This window comes from Microcaecilia unicolor, chromosome 7 (genome assembly GCF_901765095.1).
Source record: "Microcaecilia unicolor chromosome 7, aMicUni1.1, whole genome shotgun sequence".
NCBI lineage: Eukaryota > Metazoa > Chordata > Amphibia > Gymnophiona > Siphonopidae > Microcaecilia > Microcaecilia unicolor.
Window position 1 is genome coordinate 7,668,876 of NC_044037.1, and position 11,562 is coordinate 7,680,437.

Here is an 11,562-nt window from a genome sequence, read left to right on the forward strand (position 1 = left end):
ATCCCAAGTACATAAGTGTTGCCACACTGGGACAGACTGAAGGTCCATCAAGCCCAGCATCCTGTTTCCAACAGTGGCCAATCCAGGTCACAAGAACATGACACGATCCCAAAACAGTACAATACATTTTACGCTGCTTATTCTAGAAATAAGCAGTGCATTTTCCCCAGGTCCATTTTAATAATGGATCTATGGGCTTTTCCTTTAGAAAGCCAGCCAAACCTTTTTTTAAACCCCGCTAAGCTAACCACTTTTACTACATTCTGTGGCAACGAATTCCAGAGTTTAATTACACGTTGAGTGAAAAAATATTTTCTCCAATTCGTTTTAAATTTACTACTTTGTAGTTTCATTGTGTACCCCCTAGTCCTAGTATTTTTGGAAAGAGTGAACAAGCGATTCACATCAAACCGTTCCACCCCACTCAGCGCTGTACACATTATATGCAGGTATTTTCTCTATCCCTAGAGGGCTCACAATCTAAGTGTTTGTACTTGGGGCAATGGAGGGTTAAGTGACTTGCCCAAGGACACAAGGAGCTGCAGTGGGCATTGAACCCAAGTTGCCAGGATCAAAGCCCGCTGCACTAACCATTACACCACTCCAGCTACATGCATGTGGAGGAGGTTTTTCCCCTCACAGTTGGCAGCGTTACCTATCACAGACACAGTTTTACTCAGTTCAGTGATTATGGGATGTGACAATATGCTGTGCAGCAGCTTTCAAATTAACTTGTAACCCTACTGTATTCTGTAAGTTAATGAAGCAAAGCCTGGCTTAATCTAGTCTTATAAATGCTGACAATGTGCTAATTGTTAACATGGAACGGTATATTAATTTACTGACGCATTTTATAACTGGGATAATTCCTCTACGACCCGGTCCTCTCCCTTTGCGCCCTGTCATTGGTTTTATCTCCTGAAATACAGAAGTGAACAAAGCAAGCCACCTGCCGGGGTTTTTAACTTGCCAGGCGGACCTTAAGCCAAGAGGTTACAGGATGCTGTAGTTGCCTGCCTCTTTCTTCTTTACAACCTGCTGCAGATCATCTGCCAGGTCCCAGAGCTCAGTATCCACCTCATCACATTATTATTATTAAGATCGTTATAGAGAAAATATACATACGCAACACTTTAAGCGAGGTAGGCAACTGCCTCTAGTGTCAAATATTGATAGACATGAGAGTGTCACTGCTGCTATCATGCCTTCTTCTGGGTCTGCTGTTTCTTCTTCACAACAGTCCCAGGGGCTGACAGTCCAGGTCGTGTCCTGCCCCTCACACACTCACAGTCCTGGTCACCTCCTGCCCCTCACACGCTGACAGTCCTGGCCATGTCCTGCCCCTCACACACTGACAGTCCTAGTCACCTCCTGCCCCTCACACACTGACAGTCCTAGTCACCTCCTGCCCCTCACACGCTGACAGTCCTGGTCACCTCTTGCCCCTCACACACTGGTAGTCCTGGTCACCTCCTGCCCCACACGCTGACAGTCTTGGTCACATCCTGCCCCTCACATGCTGACAGTCCTGGCCATGTCCTGACCCTCACACACTGACAGTCCTAGTCACCTCCTGCCCCTCACACACTGACAGTCCTGGTCACCTCCTGCCCCTCACAAGCTGACAGTCCTGGCCATGTCCTGCCCCTCACACACTGACAGTCCTAGTCACCTCCTGCCCCTCACACGCTGGCAGTCCTGGTCACCTCCTGCCCCCACACGCTGACAGTCCTGGTCACCTCTTGCCCCTCACACACTGGCAGTCCTGGTCACCTCCTGCCCCACACGCTGACAGTCTTGGTCACATCCTGCCCCTCACATGCTGACAGTCCCGGTCTTGGCCTGCCCCTCAGGCAATCCTGGTCACCTCATGCCCCTCACACAGGCTGGACCTGACCAGGATTATTCACATTTTGGGAGGGTGGGAGGGGGTCAGTGACCACTGAGGGAGTAAGGAGGTCATCCCTGAATCCCTCCAGTGGTCATCTGGTTATTTAGGGCACCTTTTATGTCATATTCATTTGAAAAACAGGTCTAGACCCTTGAAGTTTTCACCCTAAACATTTTGGTTTTGTTCCATTATGGCTGTCCAAGTGTTAGGCACGCCCTAATCCTGCCTTCGAAACGCCCCCACACGCATCTTTGGATTGGGATGCACTGGAGATACGAAATGCATAGATAGACGTCTGCAAAACAGGTCTCGAAAATATCAATTTGGATATTTTGAGAATAAATCTGGCCAAATGGTGCATTTTGGCACTTTTTGGACATTTTCTCTTTTGAAAATAAGCCCCCTTATATCTATTGACGTTTACACTGTTGAAATTTTTGCCACTTTATTCTTTTCCATTTGATATATATTTATAGACCCAGGCCCTGCCCCAGCCTTGCTCACTTTACCCTCCCCAAACAGCTGATCCACCCACTGTCTTTTATTCTTCCATTGAATGGAATATTTCTCGAATTGTTCTTTCAGACTGAAGGTGTCCCTTGTCTGCTCTTTCAAGCTTACCCTGGCTTTTGTTTTGAACAGACTTCCTAATTCCACACATCAGGCTCCCTCTTGGGCCATAGTCAAACTGAAAACTCACTTTATTGAGACAGGTTTTACATAATGACCACTTCTATTTACTATATTCTCCTAGAACCCCTTGTCTTGTCTTGACTAGGCTGTAAGCTCTCTGCTGCAGGGACTCCCTCTTGTATCTGCCCTACAATGTCTGGTAGTGCTTTGGAAATGATAAGTAGTGGTAACACGGTGGCCTTTCTGAGCAGTTTTCTTCACCCATGACTATTGGCAGCGCCCCTAAGGATATTTTAACGATAGTGAACTTTTCCCCAATCTGTATTTTTGAATAACTTTATTCAAGAGTCCTCTAAATGAGAAGGGAATCAGGGCACGATTAAAGTCTTGCTTCACACTGATTTCATACAGAGGAACATGCTTGATTCTTCCTCTGGGAGTATTCAAATTAACTCAGCTACTGTGAGTGGCCCTCCTGGGTTTATTACGGCTTTTATTAAGGCAACTCTCTTTGGAAACAGAGCTCGTTTGAATTTCCTATAACATGGGGTGCAAACGCTTCTGCAATCAAGACAGTTTGGTTTCCTAATTACTTTTGGAATATTTCTCGAATTGTTCTTTCAGACTGAAGGTGTCAAGTGTGTTGTTTAGATCAGCGCAAGAAACTCCTGCCTTAACGCTTGCAAACGGTATTATTTTTAGACAGCAGAATGTGAAAAACAAACAAGGGTGCGATGATGGTCACGGGCGCTATGGTCTAGATTCTATGTATCGTGCATAAAAAAATCGGCACTGGAAAAAAATGTAGGTGAATTGTATAAACCGCGCCTAAATTTAAGTGTGGTTTATAGAATACGCTAAGTGTCCATCCGTGTGACTAAATTTAGTTGCGGGCAATTATGCCAAGCAGGGGCGTAGTTATGTGGGGCCATGGACCCCTGTAGATTTGGCCCTGCCCCCCCCCCCCCACTGCCAACCCTCCCTCACCACTGCTGTTGGGTACCTTTGCTGGTGGGGGTCCCCAACCCCCGTCAGCCAAAGTCCTCTTGTCCAGAGTGGCCGGGTTGCTGATCTGCAAGGCTTCTGTTTCTATGAGTCTGACATCCTGCAAGTACGTGCAGGAAGTCAGACTCACAGAAACAGAAGCCTTGCAGATCAGCAACGCAGCCGCACCGGAGAAGAGGAACGTGCAGGACGTCAGACTCACAGAAACAGAAGCCTTACAGATCAGCAACGCGGCCGCGCCGGAGAAGAGGAACGTGTAGGACGTCAGACTCACAGAAACAGAAGCCTTGCAGATCAGCAACGCAGCCGCGCCGGAGAAGAGGAACGTGCAGGACGTCAGACTCACAGAAACAGAAGCCTTGCAGATCAGCAACGCGGCCGTGCCGGAAAAGAAGACTTCGGCTGGCGGAGGTTGGGGACTGCCGCCAGCAAAAGTACCCGATGGCGATAGTGGGGGAGGGTTAGCGGCGGTTGGAAGGGGGGGTCAAATGTGGTGGTGGCGGTGGGGGGGGGGTCAAAAATGGCAGGGGGGGGCTATAATGTGCCCTCTCACCTTGGCTCTGGACCCCCCTCTCACCAAAGTCTGGCTACGCCCCTGCTTTACAGAAAACGCTTAGACAGTTGTGCGCGTAAATTCTAATTAATGCCAAATAGCATCAATAATTGCTTGTTAATTGCCAATTATGGTCCCTGATTGACTCGTCCATCAATTAAGTTAAGCGCACAAATCCAGAATATGACCAGATTTGCACACGCAACGTTAGTCGCACTATATAAAATCCGGGAGTATATGTGTAAAGTGAGAGAGCCACAAAAGGTAACACTGGGGAGCTCTTGAGCTCTGTATGTGTTACAAATACTGATTCTGCATGTGCATTTTAGTTAGAAGACAGTGGCGTACCAAGGGCGGGGCGGTGGGGGCTGTCCACCCCAGGTGCATGCTGCAAGGGGGAGCAGGGAGCAGCCCAGTTCCCCTCTCCTCTTCAATCTGTTCAAAATTCTGCTGCACGACTAACATTCCGCCAATGTCGCTATGCTCATATTAGCCCTCTCCTCAAGTCATTTCACTGGCTCCCTATCCGTTTCCTCATACGGTTCAAACTCCTCTTATTGACCTATAAGTGCATTCACTCTGCAGCTCCTCAGTACCTCTCCACTCTCATCTCTCCCTACATTCTTCCCCGGGAATTCCGTTCACTGGGTAAATCTCTCTTATCTGCACCCTTCTCCTCCACTGCTAACTCCAGACTCTGTTCCTTTTATCTTGCTGCACCATATGCCTGGAATAGACTTCCTGAGCCGGTACGTCAAGCTCCATCTCTGGCCGTCTTCAAATCTAAGCTAAAAGCTCACCTTTTTGAATCTGCTTTTAACTCCTAACCCTTGTTCACTTGTTCAGAACCCTTATTTTATCATCCTCACTTTAATATTCCCTTATCTCTTGTTTGTCCTGTTTGTCTGTCCTAATTAGATTGTAAGCTCTGTGGAGCAAGGACTGTCTCTTCATGTTCAAGTGTACAGCGCTGCGTACGTCTAGTAGCGCTTTAGAAATAATAAGTAGTAGTAGTCTTTGGGATTCCGGAATCTTGCTACTCTCTGGGATTCTGCACAGAATGTTGCTACTCTTTGGTATTCCGGAATCTTGAAACTCTTTGTCCTTATCCCTTATTTGTCCTGTTTGTCTGTCTTGATTAGATTGTAAGCTCTGCGGAGCAGGGACTGTCTCTTCATGTTCAAGTGTACAGCGCTGCGTACGTCTAGTAGCACTTTAGAAATGATAAGTAGTAGTAGTAGTAATGTTACTTCCTGTTCTGGGGCAGGGAACTGGCGGAGCCAATAGGTGTGCAACTGCTTCTTGCACCCCAGGAGGTAAGAGTGATGCGCTTAGGGTTGGTGGAGTTGATGCACAGGGAGAGTGCGCCACGACGATCCGCCCCAGATCGCAGCTGACCTAGGAATGCCACTGTTAGAAGAAGCACAAGCTCTTGCTGTCATCATTGACTAAAGAAAACCTCCTTATATTATTCGCTAATAATATAAGGGAAGCTCGCCAGGTGCCCTTGGCCTGGATTGGCCGCTGTCGTGGACAGGATGCTGGGCTCGATGGACCCTTGGTCTTTTCCCAGTGCGGCATTACTTATGTACTTAATTCAATGCTGTAAAAGATAGGAAGATGCCCACTTAACTGAAAAGTGCTAAGACCCCATCTGCAGCAGGCCCACAGCCGACAATCGCCAAAGTTTCGAAATACTGCTTCAGGGTCCGTGGAACACATGCAAAACTTCAAAGGTGTGGTTTCTTGTTTAATGGTGATAGTTAAATTACCTTCACATACTGTTTATTGGTACAATTTATCTCCCCTTAACCCCCCCCCCCCCCCCCACACACACACACACACAAACGCTTTGTTGTGGATTTCCTTAAAGTCCCCACATGTGTAAAGACCAGCAGAGGTGCGATCCTTAATCACGCACCTTCCTTTTTCTACAAGACAAATCCAGCTGGTATGTGGCAGATTCAGTGTCTGTGTTATTTGAACAATTTCTCTTTCTTCCACTCCTCCCCCAGCCTTTGCCTTCATTTATCATCTTGAAAAAAGAATTCCCTCCTGGAATTCTCCTTGGAACTCACGTTTCTGCCCTATTAGCTGCGACCCCCACAGGTCTTGTAGACCCGCCATCCTGGGGAGGGAGAGCTTGCAAGCCCTGGCAATGAATTAATCACAGGATATGCTAAAACGCAACTACAATCAAGAGGGGAAAAGATCAAAGCTATCAGCAGGGGCTCGTTTTGTTATGTTGAATAAGAAAGACAAATTAATGCCATTAACCATCTTGATAGTGGTCCCAATATACTCTTAAGATGGGAAGCCCTTCAGTAGGTGGAAAAGTAGCCTAGCGCAGTGGTTCCCAAGGCTGTCCTGGGGCTCCCCACCCTCTCAGGTTTTCAGGATATCCACAATGAATATTCATGAGAGAGATTTACATGGCAGCAGTGGCTTAGCTATGGGGGGCCATAGGGGCCTGTCCCCCCCCCAAATTGGCTCTGGATCCCCCCCCCCCCCCCCCCCGGTTTACCAGCTGAAGCATTTATCTATCCTGCACTGGTCTCACACTTGACTCCTCTCCTGTTTCCAGTCGTGCCGTGCATGCTCAGTTTCATGAAAACGAGCGTGCAGTGCACAGCGCGCTGAAAACAGGAGAGGAAGCAAGTGCGAGACCAGCAGCAAGGGACAGATAAATGCTTCAGCTGGCGGAGTTGGGGACCCCCACCAGCAAAGGTAGCTGGCAGTGGCGGCGGAGGAGGGGCAGCGGCTGGGGAGGCGGGCTAAAAAGTGCCTCCCCTCCTGCCAAGGTCTGGCTACGCCCCTGCATGGCAGTGCATGCAGTCTCTCTCATGAGTTCGATTCCCACTTCAGGCACAGGCAGCTCCTTGTGACTCTGGGCAAGTCACTTAACCCTCCATTGCCCCAGGTACAAATAAGTACCTAAGCTGCATTGAGCCTGCCATGAGTGGGAAAGCGCAGGGTACAAATGTAACAAAAATAAAATAGATACTATTGGAGATTCTACATGGAATGTTGCTACTATTGGAGATTCTACATGGAATGTTGCTATTCCACTAGCAACATTCCATGTAGAAGGCTGCGCAGGCTTCTGTTTCTGTGACTCTGATGTCCTGCACATACGTGCAGGACGTCAGACTCACAGAAGCAGAAGCCTGCGCAGCCACATTGCTGATCTGCAAGGGCCGACTTCTACATGGAACGTTGCTAGTGGAATAGCAACATTCCATGTAGAATCTCAAATAGTAGCAACAGTGGAGGAGTGGCCTAGTGGTTAGGGTGGTGGACTTTGGTCCTGGGGAACTGAGGAACTGAGTTTAATTCCCATTTCAGGCACAGGCAGCTCCTTCTGACTCTGGGCAAGTCACTTAACCCTCCATTGCCCCAGGTACAAATAAGTACCTGTATACAATATGTAAGCCGCATTGAGCCTGCCATGAGTGGGAAAGCGCGGGGTACAAATGTAACAAAAAATATATATATATATTTATTGTGGATATCCTGAAAACCTGACTGGCTAGTGAACCCCCAGGGCAGGTTTGGGACCACTGGCCTAGTAGTTAGAGCACCAGGAGGATGACAATGAAAGCAGCCAGGGCCCAAATCTCACTGCAGCTCCTTGTGATGCAGAGCAAGTCACTTAACCCTCCGTTGCCTCGGGTACAAACAGGCCAATTCGTAGAATTTCTGCGGTAAAACCAACAGTGCAGATCCCATACCGCACCAGAACAGCGCAGCAAAACAGCTCCCCAGGCCAGGCACACATCGCTGCCGCTAAATATAAGCTTTTCAATTTCTTTTTCTCTCGGAAGGCTTATATTGAAGCACAGAAAATGGATGCTAATCTGTGCTTTCTATTTCATTTATCAGTACCAGAGCTTACAGGCTTGCACGGGCTCTCTTCTGCTCCAAAAAGAAATCAAAACCAGCAGATTTTATACTGGAAATCTTGAGTACAGTGATGTGGTTCAGCCGCGTTCATCCACTTTTAAAGGTAATAAATAAAGTAAAACAAAACTGAGACGAAAATAAGATGATACCTTTTTTATTGCACTAACTTAATACATTTTTTCATTAGCTTTTTAAAAACAAAAGAAATCCTCTCTTCAAACCTCCGAGCTGACGTTATTTTTCCAGCGCTAAGAGCAGGGTTAGTTTGTGCTCTGCATTGGGAAGGCATGGCAAACAAAGTCATTAGCATACGTTTGACTACATTTAAATACAATTTGTGGCCATCTCTGCTGTGCACATTGTTCCCTCTGAGTATTCCGTGCAGATTTATATGTGCGCTATCCCCGCGCTAATTGGCTAGGGTTACCATCCGTCCGGATTTACCCAGACTTCCGCAGAAGTCTTGCAAGGTCACTGCTTGAACTGTTGGCAGCCATTTTGAATCAGTGCTGGGAGCAAGAGAGGTCTACAGCCACGCCGGGTAGGACAGAGGGGTCTCTTTTCTGCCCCAAAGAGGCCATTAGACCACCAGGACACTACAGTAAGGTACAAGAGGAGAGGGGAGAGGTAGTGAATGGAGTCATGTGTGTGCAGGGGAGGGAGGCTAGAAAATTGGGGAGGAGATAACATGGGGGGAGAGAGAGGGAATCTGGCTTTCTTTGGGGGGGGTCAAAGTGACAGGGGTGGGGTGGGTGTGGCAAGGGGGTGGAGCATGTGTCCTCTTTTTTTCTTGGGGAAAATATGGTAACCCTATAATTGATCTTATCGTTGGCAGTAGATTTTGAGAATCAGCTTCTTAGATTTTGAAGTCTCCATGGACAGGGAAATACCTGAATGTAACTCACCTTGAGCTACTACAGAAAAGGCAGGAGCCAAATCCATATAAATAAACAAAAGGCCTTTGAGCCTGCTGCCAATCCTCTGAGCCTTCAGTTCTACTAATTCAGACTTCCTGTGCCTGTGTATGCACTGCTCAATAGCTTTCTGGCTTGCAGGCAGTATATAAGAAATTAAATTAACCGATTCCGAAGTCCTTCTTTCAGGGCCTGGAGGACAGTCTAGGATCCAGGATGTGACCTTTCTTCAGTTTGGTAATCAATAGAAATAAAACAAAATAAAACATGGAAAAGAAAATAAGATGATACTTTTTTAATTGGACATAACTTAATACATTTCTTGATTAGCTTTCGAAGGTTGCCCTTCTTCCTCAGATCGGAAATAAGCAAATGTGCTAGCTGACAGTGTATATAAGTGAAAACATTCAAGCATTACTATGACAGTAAAATAGATACTATTGGAGATTCTACATGGAATGTTGCTATTCCACTAGCAACATTCCATGTAGAAGGCTGCGCAGGCTTCTGTTTCTGTGAGTCTGACGTCCTGCACGTACGTGCAGGACGTCAGACTCACAGAAGCAGAAGCCTGCGCAGCCACATTGCTGATCTACAAGGGCCGACTTCTACATGGAATGTTGCTAGTGGAATAGCAACATTCCATGTAGAATCTATAGAAATCAAACAAAATAAAACATGGAAAAGAAAATAAGATGATACTTTTTTAATTGGACATAACTTAATACATTTCTTGATTAGCTTTCGAAGGTTGCCCTTCTTTGTCAGATCGGAAATAAGCAAATGTTGGTAGATAAGTGAAACATCAAAGCATTCCAGTGACAGTCTAACAGGATGGGGGTGGATGGGTGAGAGGAGGGTGGCAAACAGAGAAATACAACTTTATGGTTCATAATGGGCTAGAAAACCCAGATCCTTGTTAAGTCCTGTCTCGTGGGTGTCAAAATATTTAATCATTCTGACTTCAAAGGTCTTACGTTCCTGTATTGTTTTAAAGTTACCTTTCGGCTACCACACCTCTCTACTTCAGTTTGGTAGCAAGCCATGTTCTATATTCATGTCCTGCAGACAGGAAACACATTTTCATATCACCCACACCTGAACTCATGTTATTAATCGTGTTTATTTGAAAGTGCAATCCATGCATTCACCCCAATAAGGAGGATGAGGGTAACTGCACAGCAAGCAGTGCGCATGACGCAAAACAGGTCAGAGCGGCAGAGAGGTGGCAAAGTTCCTATTTGACTTTTCGACCCTTGTTTGGAGAGTAACTTTTGCATAGACAGACAGAGTTTTGTTTTCCATTATTGTCCGCAGCAGCACTCCATATGCTGAACGTCTAAGTTAGTCAGGCTCCGATTGGCTGAGGCTCCTCACCTGACTCACTGCTGGAGAATAGAGCAGTCTGATTGGCTGAACGGTGCTATTGGCTGTCTCTCTAGACAGGAATTCTGTATTTTTCTTACATTATCTGGCTTTTTTTCTCTCTGTTGTCATACTTTTGATTCCATATACCATACCTGTTTCTACGTGGCAATTTTGCCTCGAGTTGTGTAGCAGATAAATGACGTGAATGGACTGTCATGACACATCTAGTGAATGCTGGTGTTTAGAAACCAGATCTTGGACATTTGTAGTTGTTACCATATCTATATCAGAGCAGGGCCTCAATAACCTTATGCTGTATAAACCAGACCCCTGCCAGTCGTGGCCTGTGACGCTGGCTCTGTTCCTGTTGCCTAGCTCTGCAAGCCCTGAGATAAAGCAGGCCACCACTGCCACGCAGGCTCAGGAGGCCTCAAACGGCATTCTCTTACCGATTCCAGCCCGTGCTAGCAGGGGAATCAGGCCTGATATTTTCTATGCAACTCCCTCCTGGGTCCTGTCTATAACAGTCCATATCAGAACTGGGTTCTTACTCACTCCTGTTGTCCCTTATGATGTTCTGTGAGAAAAGTTCTTCCCTAAGCATCGCTCTGTGTTCCTGACTTTCAATTAAGATTCCTCACACAGCAATGGTGTTCCAGAAATTTATTTCTTACTTGGCGTCTGGTACATTTGTTTGATGTGGGACTTCTGAAACTTTCCTGCACCTCCTCCTAGGGTTCCCTCTTGTCCCTGCCAGAATTAAAGATGCCCTCCGATGGGTGGTGGGTTCCCCTCTCCCTGTGGATAGCCGACTGTACCCTGCACCTATTCCGGGTATATCTCTCAAGAGAGAAGACTCGCTGGTTTCCGGAGCTGAGTCCTCGGACTTTTTCCAAATCTTGGCATGGATTTTCTTTTTTTTTTGTCATATCTTTATTGAAGGTTTTTCAAAACAAACAACATAAAAGAAAACACAAAATCAAACAAACAATATTAAACACACCATGGCAAATAAGCGGAAATATAAGAGCAGAACAACATTACCATCGTTCCATGACAATACCTATAGGCAAAGGCATAAGCAGTGCCTTAGCGAGGGCTAATGGCACCCGGGGCGAGTCGCCGCTGCGCACCCCCCCCTCCCCCGGGTGCAGCACGGCGCGACCCCCCCCCCCTCTGCGGCGGACTCCCCCCGGACCGCATTCTTACCTGCAGGAGGGCCGATCCGCCCCGAGTGCACGTCACTCGGAGCTGCGTTGGCCCCGCTGGTTCCCTGCTCTCTCTGCCCCTGAACA